The 15,274-nt window shown below is 41.1% G+C and overlaps 1 long non-coding RNA gene across 1 annotated transcript; it reads right to left on the reverse strand.

Annotated features, from left to right (window-relative positions):
* Positions 1–442: 442 nt before the first annotated feature.
* Positions 443–15,129, reverse strand: LOC146686652 (uncharacterized). The gene is made up of 4 exons (XR_014916959.1): positions 15,070–15,129; positions 5,119–5,185; positions 963–1,063; positions 443–784 (listed from the first exon to the last, which is right to left on the reverse strand). It is a non-coding gene; the product is annotated as an uncharacterized LOC146686652 (long non-coding RNA).
* Between the last annotated feature and the right edge of the window lie 145 nt (positions 15,130–15,274).

Raw genomic sequence — 15,274 nt, forward strand, 5'->3', positions numbered from 1 at the left:
GATAAAAAGCTGCATAACTCTGGTTTTTGTGCCACAAGGTCAGGATCAAACTAGCTGTCATGAATTCTGACTCCCACAGTTATGCAAATAGAAATATTAGAGTCTAGTAGAAAATGACCAATAATAAGCCTGGCATTGGTCCTCTTTCCAACCACATCCACTCCAAGTCAGTAGAGTGCTCCAGGCCACTGGGCTGATCCCAAGCACTGTAATTATTCACCTAGGAAGCTCAGTATGTTCAGCACAGTCGTCATATTTTGTACTGTCCTCTACTCTGTGTATTACAACAAACTTGGCTTATTTGGCAATTCGCTTCCAAATGACAATACAGGTGCCTTTAATATATTTTGATTTATAAACTGTAACAGTGGATTCAAGTGCTTTATTTCCTTATTAAATTAAAATAAAAAGAGCTGCTTAAGGTTTACCCACAGTTCCCCTGCACAACCTAGAGCTCCTTATTTGTAAAAAGCACTCCACTGCTGGTCTGCGGCTTGGGCCAGATCACTACAACGTGGAACTCTGACAGCTTTTAGTCATCCTCGGAGGTACGGTTTTCTTACTCAGGGGGGTAATAAATCCATTCATACTTTCTCCGGTAAGAAAAAAAAGAGGCTTTAAATGGATTTCACTGACCACAGCAAAGCAAATACAACAATAGTAACCACATCTGGCCAACACATGTGCCATCTTTTTTTGTGTACATATCAGCAGCATCCAGCTCACAGTGTGTTTACAGCACGGAGCCAGATATCACCTTCTCTTCTGTGCTGTGAAATTGAAACTGTTGAGAGGACAGAAGAAAAAGAAGAGTTTGACAGAAGCATCAAAAACAAGCCAAAGCATTTTATTTGCACACATCCAGCTCAGCCTAGAGGTGCCAGTTTGGGAGGGCTTAGGCCGGGACTGAATTACACTCTACATACTGCTGCAGATGAAAGAACGGGAGAGGTACAGCACACCTGCTGGAAACTGCTGATTGAAGGGAAGTGTGTTCCTGCCTGCTGCGGTGATCTCTGCCAAGTCATACCGACAAGAGATGGTCGACACAGTTGGGACCACCCTGAAAAGAGAGAGGAACAGGGTGAGGCCTGGACTGACAGAAAGATTGACGGCATCCTATCAGCTGCTACTTCCCCAACATGTACAGCCATTTAGATAATGGCAGGCTGCTTCCTAAACCCTGTGAAAAAGAGGCTTCATGTTCTCCCTCGTGACTGCATTTCAGCTCTCATGAATAGCAGATTCATATGGGTCTTCTTGACTGTCAGTACACATATAGAAGTCTGATGATTGTAATCTTGCTGAATAATCTACACTTTTCCATCCATTTTTTTTTTTTACTGCTTATGCAGTTCAGGGTAACAGCAGGGTTGGAGCCTCTCCCAGCTGTCACAGGGCGAGAGGTGCTGTTCACCCTGGGCAGATCGCTAGTCTGTAGCAGGGCACTTTTCATGTGCAAGCCTTATCACGATATGATGTAATGTATCCAGGCTCCTTTCTGGGATAGCACTGTAGTCTGTCATGGCAGGGCTCGCTTCCTCGTTAAGGCTGTCATCGCCCAATGGGATGATGAGAATGCCATCCAGAAATAAGCGTGGACATCAGAGAGGCCACAGACATGGCATCAAGTGTTTGTTTTGCTCTGGGTATGAATTACACAAGACACTGTCTGTGTATTTATCAAGGTTAGAGAGGGACTGCTACTAAGGCTCACCACACGTCTATATTAATTACATTAGAGATGTTAAAATGAGGACTTTCAACAATACCTTTCAAACGTGTGAGTTAAAATAATGTTTTTCCTTTTCTGAATGTTCTCTAGATCATATTTTAAGGTTTGTTTTACTCTGTAAGCTAGTCAAGTTATACACATAGGTTTAAAACAATTTGTAAAAAGAGAAGCATCCTCTAAAAGAGGTCAGTGTTGTGAAATGCCTGCATAGTAATAGTCAAAAGAAAAACATACAATTCTTTATATTTCACTAGGAAGATGAGAAATATGTGGAGCAATTTATTGGAACATTTGCAAACATATGAAAATACAGCATATAAAACAAAAGCAGAATTTTTACAATTTTAAGAACTTGAAAGTCAATATTTGGTGTGATCATGTTTTATTCTTTAACATAGCCTGAAGCTTCTCGTCATTTCTTTAGGTTTGTCATACTCTTCACAAATAGGTCTTCAGGCTTCTTAAAGTTGTATGTTGGCTAGCCTTATGTTCTGTTCTCTGTTAAAATGGTTGCACATCTTGATCATCTATGTTCAGGTCATGGATCTGGGAAGGCCAATCCATGACTGATAATGTTTCTGCAAATTAGGAGGCTGGAAGCTCACACAAAGTTGCTTTTACTGCGGGCATTGGGCCAAAATACAAAGGAAACAGCCATCAATAATCTTACAGTGCATCTGGGTTTATTTCACTTTACATTAAAGGTAACTAAACTGGAGAAAGAACACAAATGGAGTGCTCAACTCTTAAATAGAAAAGAAGGTTGGACCATAAGTCATTAACTGAGAAGAACAATTCTCAAAATTCTCAAAACTCATTTCAGCTGCAGGAGTGAGACGAGCAAGCTAAAGGGCCAGGTGAGCTCAACGGTCAAAGAAGCTCAGGAACCAATGATGAGAAATCAAGAGAGGAAAGGAGGTAAATATGGTAATAAAATAAGAATATTAACTGCAGTTTTGTTGTGTGTTTCTCTGTGCACTTATGGTTTGACTGAACTGGGAGTGTGATTTGGGATCATTGTTAAAAACGGAAGCTGTTGCCAATCCTACACTTCCCAGGTGGCATTGCATGGTCTATCAAAATCTGACCGTACTTTTCAAGGTTCATAATTCCATCAGTTTAGACAAGAACGCTGACAACACTGGTTGCAATACAGCCTCAAAACATGACAGAGCCTCCACTGTTTTTTTACAGATGGCTGTAGACACTCATTGTTCTACCTCTCTCCTGATTTCTTAAGTACACATTCAAATTTGCCACTGATTTTTAGTCCAGTTGTTGTGTAATTTGGCATACCTCAGTCTTTTTCGCTTCCTTAAAAAATCTTTACAGCCACCCTTCCACTGAAACATTTCCGATGAGGCTTCAGTGAACAGGAGATGGATTAATCAAAGGTCCAGATGCAGCTCTCAGGTCCTGTGTCAGGTCTTTGCTGGATTTTTTCCTGTTTAGGATGTGACTTTCAGATACCGATCATCTGCTGCAGATAGAACTGGCAGGCCCAAAAAACTTTCAGGAATACGCTCCAAAACCATTCAGATATACTGTATGTCAGGGTTTCAACTACTAGCTCTTTCCTGATGCAAAAATATCATTTTATGTCGTCAAGCTCATATTGTTGCTACTTTTTGTAGAGTTGGTTAAAGAAATGGGAACAAATGATGTGCTTTTGTGACTGGTTTAAAAAAAGAAAAAAAATATTTAAAACTTTTTTTTTCATAGCTTGTCTGTCATGTGTAACGCTTAAACAACACAGTCTGGCTCCTTGGAAGCAAACTATAAAGAAATCAGCGGTGACTCAAGACTTTTACACAGTACTGTGCATGCATATAATCCTCCTCTGGCTAGACTGACAGACGAGAGAGATGCTGACATGCTTGTAGTTTGGTTGCCGTATTTGGACAATGAGGAAAAAAATATATTGGGTAAAGGCCCACTGTTGACATTGTCCAAGCTGTGAAACCCAGTAAATACACAAAATACTGGATATTTATTATATCTTCAGCCATTAAACTGTCACCAGTCAGCCCGGCTGTTAAGACGTTACATTTCGTGCCAGTTAGTTCACATAATTCACAGACTGGATGGAATCCCCCAATTTTTTTTAAAGTCGTCCAGGCGAACGGCCGTCGTCGTTTCAAAATCGCTCACAGTATGGGCCAGCGTCTCCACAAGGGCATGCAAAAACTTTTCAGATGTCCAACATTGTACATAAAATGCGGTTGAGACATTTTCCATCCACCAAATTCATCAGTGATGTTGTTATGGTCGTTAGAGAACGCAACAGCAACATTTTTGTGGCAAAGTAAACATTACCTCAACAAAGAATTTGCCCAAACACTTCTCCGAGGAGGTTTTGCATGGAAATAAACTTCCAAGTAAATACGGTGTGTGTAACACTTTTCAGTCAAACTCCACAGACGCTCTGTATTTATTACAGCATAAATATGAAAGCCTCCCATTTTTGGTCCCATTTTTTTTCCTAAGAATGAAAATGGCACAATAAAAGGCTGTTATGCAACCAAAGATGTTTCTGGGTGTTTCAAACAAGGAGATTGAGCTATTTTCTGTTTAGGTTTGTGATTAACAGCCCCCAGGTTGTCTCCAGATGTGGTTTGGCCTCAGACACACACACACACACACACACGCTGACTCTGATCAGCAATAAAAAAGGTGACCCCTCATGACACTATCCATCATCATAAGAGATGACGCGGTGATCTAATAAGAAGATCTGACTCTTTGTGCAAACATGAAATCATTATTTAAGCTAAATGGTGGACAGCTGGTTGAGCGTTTAGAAGCACAGGCAACAGTTACCAAACTTCTCATCACATGCTATTAACTGGTGACATAAAAACAATAAGGTGTTGGGAAACAGTGGGAGAAGTTATGTGAATTCAACCATCAGAGCCATCTAGGTCTTTTGTACCTCCATTTATTTTATGAGGGAGACTTGGTCACAATCGATCTATAAAACAACAAATAGAGACCGAGCTGTTTGTAAATAAAAACTGCCCCCTTCCTTTCCACTGTCCAGTTTGCCCATTCCAAAATCCTCTGGAGCCTTACATAATTTCCAAACATAAAAATCTGGTACACAACAAAAAACGTGCATGATTTTAATCCTTTTTTAAAATTGCTCTGAAATGCATCTAAACATCCCACGCACCATTTACTTATATCATGATCTATCACGCAAGTCTTAATATACAAGCCCTGTGATTGATTCCTCTTGGGTTATCTTATCTTCAGCTAAGTAGAAACAGTTGAAGGACAGTTTTATGACTTTATCCTTTTGTTAACAGCTCTCCATAATTGCCGTGTCACCGTGTATTTTTCTACTCAGCTGTCATCCTGTTTTTATTCATTTAGTAACTTACCTCTTCCTATGATAAACACTCTTCCGGACCGTGCCAAGACAATCCGTGGAGAAAGGGGTCCTGGGTACTGCAGGGCGAGTGCAGAAACAACACTGCATTAGTTATCCTAAGGTCAAAGAGCTCCTTAATGACAGAGTGATAAAGTGCAACCTTGATCTCGTTTCACTGTGCTATATATTACTGGTTTCTTGCATCTTAAGATTAGTCACACGAAACAAACCAAAGCTCCCGTTGCGGAGATCCTGTTTTTAAATTTGGATTTAAGGATATAATTCTTTGATAGACTGACTGTGACTGAACATGTAGTAGGCTGATAGACATGATAGAGCTGCAGATTCGTGTAAACACATTGGAAACAGTGGTGTACAGTAACCATGAAGTTTACTGTAACATCAGCAGCAGCATTATTAAGTAAAAGGGTTCTAGTTTTATTTCAGAAACTCAATCTGATATTATTCAACCTGCAGGTGAGGAAAAATGAACAGGTAAGAACAGGTATAGAGAAGCTACAGCAGGCAGAGAGTTAGCTTGGCTTAGCATTACTGTAAGACTGGAAACAAACAGCTAGTCAGGCTCTGTCCAACACCTCTTAAACTGCTAGCTTTTACACTTTTCCTGGGTTTCATAAAGATTAACATGTATTAAATCTTGATGAAAGACCTTCAGCTATGTTGGCAGGTGAATTTGGAGATTTGTATCTATAGCTTCACAAAATCCACTTTTCGTCACCATAACCTGGTGACTCAAGAAGGCCCCCCCCCAGCAGCTTTGAGCAGCTTTGTGTAGGAAATTGTTTCTAAACTGATTCTTTATATATCCTTTATAGGTCTTAGGACTTTTAAAGCAGTGCTTTAAAATAACTTTAAAATTATCTGAAAAGTTCTTCCAAAACCCTTTCCTTCCTGATAAGAGAAGCAATACCCTCGCAGCAGAAAGTTTCATCTAATTGCTGGTTTAGACTGCATGGCCTGCTGGAGACTAATTTGAGGTAAGCAAATAAACAGATTTAACTCTCTTGGATGACCTTGAGCTGGTGTGACTGTGAAGCAAGCGTGGCACACTCAGTGAATTTTCCTCTTATAAATAAAGGTTGAGGTAAACACTGCTTAATCATTTTGTCTAAATTCATCAGCTTATACTAAGTACTTATTTACTTATTTCCATCCTAACAGTCAATCGTGTACAGTATTTGATTGTTAGGTCCTGTAGATATTTAGATGTGTTGCTCATGATGCCATGAAGTCATGAGGATCAGCACAATAAGTAAACTCACCTCTTCTGGCACTTGAGGCTGTTTAGCAGCATGTCTGTCTGCGGGCTTATTAAAACTTGGCTCCCTAATGAACATTCGCCCTTGAAGCCTGCTGAGTGCTTAGTGCTGCTCAGGAGACGAGGCTCTGGACGCACGGGGCCTCTCTTCCTGCTCCCTACTGAGCGCTCGGTATAAAACTCAGCTGTACCGGCAGGCCGGGTTAGAGTCATATGAATACTTTTACATTACAGTGAACTGGAATGTTAACAAAAGACAGTCCACAGAATAAATTCTATGCTTGTTCCTCCATGTTTTATTTCAGGAGGAAATAAATTTTGTGAGCTAATGTGGAGAAGTGTTGCTTTGGCTTGGTGACAGTTTCTGTATGTCGTTTTGTCATTGTCATCTTGTCAGCTTTGCCTTGGGTGATTTAAACCCCACTGCTGCAGCAGCATGGGAGAGCGAGAGCAAAAAAGCTGTTCCACATGGGCTGACTGAGACCCTGCAGCCATGCCGTGAGTTCACACTACACCATGCCAATGTGTGTGTGCATGTGTATGCATGAGAACTGTAGCTGAAGCTGAGTGTGATGTGGGGCAATGGTAGACAGAGTTGCTCAATAACATAACCAGTCCAAGATTTCTCTCATGGGTGTGATTCACAAAGTGGGCAGTTATGGGAAACATCCAAGAAGTCCGACTTAAAAGACATGAAAATCCTGTTCTTTTTATCTATCCATCCATCAAGAACATCAAACCAACAGTCAATTGTTCTGGTAGTAGTGTGATTGTCTGGGGCTGTTTTGCTGTGTGAGGACCTGGACAATTCATCAAGCCATGAATTCTGCTCTCTACCAGGAAATGCTGAAGGAGAATGTCCAACCAACAGTTCATGGCCTGTTAAATTATGCAGCATGACAATGATCAGAAATGCACCAGCAAAATCACCAAAAAAAGGACAAAGCACAGAAGAGTGGGCTGAAATTCCTCCACAGCATTTTGAAAGAGTCATTGGCAGTTTTCAAAAACACTTTATTGACATTGCTGCTGCCAATCTATCTATCTATCTATCTATCTATCTATCTATCTATCTATCTATCTATCTATCTATCTATCTATCTATCTATCTATCTATCTAAGTCCTCTGGTTCTGCCAAAGATGAATGTGACGCTAATTTAAAAAACAGTTCAAAGACATTCCTGAAAAGTGCCATGATGAATGGGGCAGTTTTCCCAAACATCTGTTGGAGGCCTCAGTTTCTGTCTGCCTGGAGGGCTCTCGCAGACAGGTCAGGGTAGTCAGAGAGACTTCCTCCCTGAACCTTGCATCCCTCCAGTCCAGTCCCATGGATCCCATGGTCGTAACAAGGTTTCATTGATAGCTGTTCCACTGACTGGACTAAAGTTTAGCCGTTGTTGAATGCTGCCGTTGATGTTACCCTACTGACCTTCACGCACTCAACACTGGCGACTGATAATTAACAAAAGCCTGTGGCAGAGAGCACTTTGAAGTCATCTCTGCTAATCGTCGTGTCATCCCCTTTTTACTTGAAGTTTGCTTGTGGTAAACAGAGACTAGGCTATGGTGGGCCAGAGGTTTGTTCTGACTAAATGGACTATGGGGAAAAGGTTTAATGGATTGAAAAATAACAAATTTATCATGCTTAATAAGAAGCTATTCAGGTCAAATTGACCTCATGCGGGGGGTTAAATCGCATCATAACTTTCTGGTGCTCGACCTTCACTGTTAATTGGGGGCAGTGAAGAAGATTTTTCATTCTCCTAACCGCTGAAGAGAGCACATGATTCTCTGCTCACAGCTAACCAAGCATAAGGCCCGTGCAGCAGGACTAGCAGGCCTTAAACACGAGCATTACACGAGTGCTGCATATGGAAAGAAGATTATTCCTTCAAAACACAGCTAGCAATTAGTTTGCCTCAAACTCCAGCGCCATACCAAGTTTATGTGCTGTCATGTTGAAGGCTGGGAAGCACGTGCCATCAGTGAGTCAGCCACCAAATAGGGTTTATGTCTCATCCATTCCCAGCAGTAAAGATAAACAGAACTTAACCTGCATTACTCAACAGGCCTGCAGTCTAATATCAAAACAACTGACAATTTGTTCAATCTTTGCTTTATGGTGCGTGCAGTCAGACTAACACATGGGTGGCTTAGGGGTGAAATAAAATAACACAGTTGACGTGTGAACTAAAAAACCCTGCAGCAAAACAAGGTTTAAAAAGCAACAAAAAAAGTGAGTTACAGCTGACACTGCTGTAAATAAAGATAAGATTTAAAGGCAGATGTACAGTTTATTCACCACACAGGCCTATACTTTCCATATTATAAACATTACAGGCTGTTTGTTGATACTAGACTTAAATCATCGTGACCTTCTGGAGGCAATTAAAGGACTCTAATGGGAACAGCGTTTTTTCAGGCAGTTTTTCAGATGTATGGTCTATTTTATAAGACGCTACCTGACACTAATAAAGTGTAAAAGAAGAAGAAGAAGGAGAAATCGCTCCTTTATTGCTTTTTAACTTTTCCCACTGAAAAAATAGTCCTTTTGTTTCGAGTGCACTCCCTGAATTTAGATGCCAGGTTGGTGCCACACAGTTTGCATGTACTTTGAAGTGCTTGTCTCACCTTTGGCCCAGTTTCTAAAAATACCTAATCTAATATCACCCCTTGCATCTTTCTTTGTTGTGTGTTATGAAAACGTGATGAACAGAACCATCAGTTACCATTTTTGCGAGATACACGTGTGGAGCAGTTTGTTTTTCTTCGGTGGGCAAGGGGCTGAGGGGTAAATGCAGCAGATATCCATTTCTGTCCACCTGGTAAAGCTGCTAATGTGGAAAATGCTTGACCTTGATTTTCCACGGTCGGTTGGTAGAGACAGCGTAAAGCCGTAAAGCAACGAGAATAGGGGCCGAAGCTTTGAGGCACGGCCCATCTATAAACCCTTCAAGACAAAACAGCAACAGAGTCAGCCCAGAGCGCCTTGCGTCCAGGTCACAACCAGGGGGACCAGAAGGAAGAGAGCTCCAGGGGCTCGGGCCAGCGGCGCGAGATGCACGCTTAAATCGAGGGTAAGGGGCCAGGAAAATTGAAAGGGAGGAGACAGAAAAGCAGAGAGGAGGAAGAAAGCTCCGGTTGAAACGCCAGAATGATCTATCGCACACATTAACTCCTCCCTCTGCTGTTTTTTTCTTTTGTGAACTGAATACTCAGAATTTACAAGAATGCATGTCACCAAGGGCACTCCATCGCACTCCTATTTAGACATTCCTGCCAGTGCTGATTTATGCTGTGACTGATTTCTGAATCTTTTAGGCTACATCTGGCTAATGAGTAGAAGGCCCCCACATCTTTAGAAAAATGTATGTTTTCTGGAAAGTTATTGCATGTTCTTATTTGACCTAATTGGCTGCCAGCATGATCCACCCTTTGAATCCGCTCCAGCAGCATTTATCATGCAGCGGTATGACATCATTCTGCATATTGTTCATTGGAGACATTTTTAAATCAAACTTCAAGAGACAGAAGGACTGCACAAGAGAATTTCAGGCTGAAGTGGAGCAGCAGACACTTAACCAAAGTGTAAAAAAAACAAAACAAAGGCAGCATATTACACAGCCTACTGAAGCCATACAAGAAGACAACAATACATGGCAGCAACTTTAATGTCATAACCTAGAATTTTACATTTGAATGAATCCAAAGGAATCTTCTATATTCTTTTTTGTGATGCAGGACTTTTGGCGTAATCAAATATAAACCTTACATTTATTATCTGATTTCTGGATCAAAATTCAAGTAGCATACATTATTCAGCAAATTAACACCAAGAAGTATCTAGACTGGGGTTGTGAAATATGAGGCCCGGGGGCCAGAATCAGCCTGGCAAAGACATTAACGAGGACATGCGTTTGAAAATCTTTCCTACTGATAAAAGTCAACGTCAAGTTATAAGCGTTATTAACACCAAATATACCTGACGATGCTCTTATCATGCGCAGTAGAAACCATCTTCCCACTGCTGCAGAAGCTAACATCCACGGTTTTCCTTCTCTCCGACTCTTTAATCTTAATGTACCAGATTTTTTCCTGGATTGGCTGCTTTGCAAACGCCAGCCAATAGCTTGTCAAGTCAAAAAATCTGTGAATAGATGAATTTTCCATGAATACGTTCCAGAAATAGGTGATTCTGTGAATACTGAACCGTGGATAAAAAGACCTCCCCCATGACCGCTCATACCACACCATACCACTTAGGTTAAACTTCTTCGTTGGTTAAATACCTGTAGTCTTAGTATTATAACTAGTTGAACTGATGGAAAGAGGAGATTCAGTGGTCTGGCCCACTTAAGGTTAAAGTGGGCTCTACACACCTTTGACACACCTGGTCTAGACAAAACCAATCAGATGAAATCAATTTTTTAAGTACCTAGATTGAATCACAGAAAGAAAGACAGAGTCTATGTCAGTAGACAGAGTCTACTGACATATTCAAGAAGTTGTGCAAAAGCTCCACGGGGGTTCATTTGCTAGCAGGTACAAGAATGGATGTCTTGTCTTTGTCTACTATACTGTTTATTATACACAGTTCTGCTGCTAGGAGTTTCTCTGTTTCACAGACTGTGCTGCAATATGGGTTATAATAATACATAATTATTTCTGTATCAAAGCCAATCTTTTGAAAGGGGGCAAAAGGATAATTTGTAAAAGGGAAGTACTTAATCTAATCTTTGTTAGAGTTTTCATCATTCCAGTCAGCTAAAGGTCTTTGTTAACTTAACAACTCACACCCATAAATGAAAGAGCCGATCACTCAGCTGAGGCGGACGCGTTGCCAGTGCTATGACATGCATCAGAAACGTTGCCAGTGGCGCTACAGTCTGTCTGACTGTAGCGTGTTTCTGGAGTGCTCCGCCATTTGAAAGTGTAGATGGAGCTGAAAGATTTCCCTCTAGATCCAGCACCGTACAGTATGGCTCGGAGGCAAACGCACACGCATTTCTCAGTTGTTTCACAGCTGCACTTCTAACACCCATAAAAAGTACGAATATCACGAAAGGGAAAGTGAAGGTGGTTGTCTTAAATAACACCCATGTGACCTACTTCTATTATCCAGCTGACAGCTCTTTGTTCACACAAGCTGGGAAAGACCCTGCAGCCCAAGCCCCAAGTGCATTAGATTGATCCTGCTCTATCTTTAACTGTTTCCTCTAGTTGTGCGAATGCCTGTTTTATGTACAGTGCTGGAGCGTGATGGAGAACTTCTGTAATGATCCGTCTAAGGAAAAGCTGCCATGTTCGATGAAAAATAACACATCAATAAAGCACGTAATTCGAGTTTTTACAAAGTGGTTTTCTGCCAAAATGACCCTCCTTTTTCCACATTTTCCCTCAGGTCCTCACCACTGCCCAGTCTGAACAATGTCAGTATTATGTTAGCTCCCGGGCAAAAAGAAAGGAGAGTTGAAGTCCTTGATACAAACAGCAAAAGGTAGCTAATGAAGAGATTGGCGCTCCTTGTTGTTAGTGCTCTCTATTGAAAGTCAATACAAGAGCCCGATTCACATAGATCACTTAAAATTCTGGAGGAGAGGCTAAGAATACACAGTTGATACTTGGTTATAACAGGAGCCCTACATTCTGGTAATGATACTGCTTAGTTGTCTTGTGTCTTACACTTGACCTCTGACCCCTCGCTCGTGCAGCAGTGACAAGGCCGTCAACTAAACTGATGCAAATATGACATTCACGCTGACAGCGCGGATTCAACTCGATGCAGTTAATCAGCTTCCATCTATTTGTCCAAGATTACGCCATCGAACGTGAGACAATGAAAAGCACTTAATAATGTGGAGGCAATTCAAATCCACTTCAGGCTTGCTGTATCAATCACAGGCACGCACACATAAGCGGATCGTCGGTTCAGTCATGGGACTTGGATATTTTTGCTGATTTGACCCTGAGCTTTGTGTGAAACCTCGCAGTGTAATGCAGTTATATTTCTGCTCTGCATTTGAAAGATGATAGGAGTGGCTTGGTTGTCATGCCAGAGCTTTCAAAGGACTCTTTGTGTAGAAGCGTCGGTCATAGCCAGAGACATCCTCCTGGTATTTATTCTAGAGTTCCTCCAGATGCTGCAAATTGAAGCCTATCAAATTGGGTCACATTAAAGTCCACTTTCATAACATTGTTGCTCCACAAACTTTTAATGATTCCCAAACAAGGGTTAGTTAAGGGGTATGTTAAAGACTGTATCTAGGGTAATCTGAATCTATCTATCTATCTATCTATCTATCTATCTATCTATCTATCAGATAAACAGATATAGATCTATGTGTCTATCTGCCAAGTTTGGAGTAGTTTGCATCAAGAGTTCCTTTGATAGCCGAAGAGCAGACAGAGACACATCTACCTAACGTTTATCTCACCATCAGTCTAAGATGGTGGTAGTAGTGTGATGGTCTGTGACTGCTTTACTGCTTTAACACCTGGACAACTTGCTGTAATTGATGAAGCCAGCTCTCTACTAGGAAATCCTGAAGGTAAATGTCCACCCATCAGTTCATGCCCTGAAGGTTAAGCAGTCTTGTGTTCTGCAGGAGGGGGTGACTGTAAATGCAACAACAAGTCCTCGTCTGAATGGTTAAAAAAAGATGAAAGTTTTTGGAGTGGCCCTGTCAAAGTCTGGACTTAAATCTGATTGAAATGCTTTGGTGTAACCTTAAACATGTCGCTCATGCTCAAAACCCTTCCCATGTGGCTTATTTTTAAAAGATCCTGCAAAGACCAGCGAGCCACAATTCATCCACAGCGATGTGAAACTAATGCACTTAATCAGGTCTCCCAACAACACACCTCCCAAGTTTGGAGTAGTTCAGGTGAAAATTTCTTTAGATGGCTGAGAAGAACATAAATTATGGATTTTTGACAAGAAACTAAAGGCGTTGGACAGATAACCTGTTGACATATTTTCTTGTAGCTGATAAATAAAACTAAACTAAATGTAACTGTCTAAAATGCTTGTCGATACGTGAGAATCCAAGTGGAAGAACAATTAATAGTGTTAAAAAACTTCTAATAAAAGCATCAACTGACTGGAACATAAGGAGGTATTTAAGTGTGACACGGGTGTACACCTGCCAGGAAAGGTTGGCAACGTCTGCCCTACACAGATACAAGAGCATCTAACATGACTCAGAAACAGATTAAGACATTGATTTAAACTCAGCAAGGAACACTTGAGCAGCAGCCAGCTGCTCATTCGCACAGGTCACTGAGGAGATCTGTCTGTCCATGTAGGGGTAACCCTCATGGATGCTGGGGTCAGATGGCTGTGATCTTTTTGTTGCTATCTGCATTAGGAAAGCATGCTTGATTTAACTGTTATCAGGCAAAAATAGGGTACAGTAGCAGGCAGCAAGCTAGAGATGCATAAGACAAATGTGGCATCCTTTGTAATTAGATTAGTATGGGTTGGAAGATAAGCTGTAATCAATTGTAGTGGTCAGTCCGAGCCTTCACAGATTTAGTTTGCATGGATCGCTAACAAAAAAAGGAACACAGACATCACTTTTCAGGGGTTTTGGATATTTCATGGCTGGGAAAAAGAATGAATGGGTAGAAAACAGCACTCTGTGTGTTTTGGATGGCAGTTCTGTGAGTGGTAATGGTGCTTAGGGAGTAAGGAGAGCGCTCATGAAAGAGACAGGCGTGCATCTTTGTGGGCTGAATGAGAGAAGCGAGCCAGCTCTCTTTGGGTAGTTTAGGGTCTTATGGGAGAAGAGAAATGTGTTATTTCCAGACAGTGAGAAGGAAAGTGATGATGCAGCAGATGAAAAGAGGAGATGAATTAGATGTTACATAACTTGACCAGTTTTCCAAGGTTTCAGTTTGAGGGAGTCTGAACTGTGAGCTTTTTACTGCCAGATCAAAATGTGTGTATGGTCAGGAAGCACGTTTTACATATATCCTGCAATCTATAAAAGCTTAACAGTACCACTGTAAATTAGCTTTAAAGTGCCCTTACACTGCACTCACAGTGTGTCCTACCACAGAAATGGGTTAATAGAATAATAAGCCTAATTAATTAAAAATAATCATAAAACGGTGACTTTGAAATAATGAAACAATCAGCTCTGCGAAAGGAAGAAAAAACATCTGGAAGTTGTATAATATTTTCTACGCTGTCAACTTAAATTTAAATTGAAGGTAATGATTAATGCAGCTGCATTCATAAAACAGTCCTGCTCCGAAGAAATTCAGAGCAACAACATGTAACTTGGCAGAGAAAGTGCGTGTGGGCACATGGACCGAGCGATGCTGTAAGTAGAAGCAAGAATACATCCGACAAGGGGGAGTTTCTCCACGCAAAGCGCATGCAATCCCTACAAAAATTCCCAGTGACTTCAGATCCAAGGAGGTGGTGATACTCATGCGAGCACGATTCAAACTCTCTCACTTAGAGTAAGAATACAGCCTCAGAGCCCAGAGCCAGCGCGCTGCTCTCTTTGCCCCTCTTTTCTTGTTCAACATAAACTAAAGAGACGCAGATAGAATAATGTTTGCGTAAAACAGCATCTTTTTTTAGCGCGGGGGAAAGAAAAAAGCTGATAGTGTTTTCGGACTGTAGAAAAGTAAAGACTTGATAACCTGAAGACATTCTGTTTACGTCTTACCTGGGCATTATGAAGAGGTATCCGGGCATTTTTCATAGTTGGGAGAGGATGCGGTCTTGCTGAGCTCGTGTAAAACGGTTTCTCGTTTTATTTGTATTTTCTTCTTCGTTTTATTTTTTATTTTTTTGAGTTGCTCCTATTTCAGTGGCTCTTGATAGAAACGGTAACGCGTGTGTCCTTTTACGCGGTAGTTTCAAAAAAATTT

This window comes from Copadichromis virginalis, linkage group LG19 (genome assembly GCF_057382275.1).
Source record: "Copadichromis virginalis isolate Kocher_CV1m ecotype Utaka linkage group LG19, C_Virginalis_male_GT1.1, whole genome shotgun sequence".
Lineage (NCBI taxonomy): Eukaryota > Metazoa > Chordata > Actinopteri > Cichliformes > Cichlidae > Copadichromis > Copadichromis virginalis.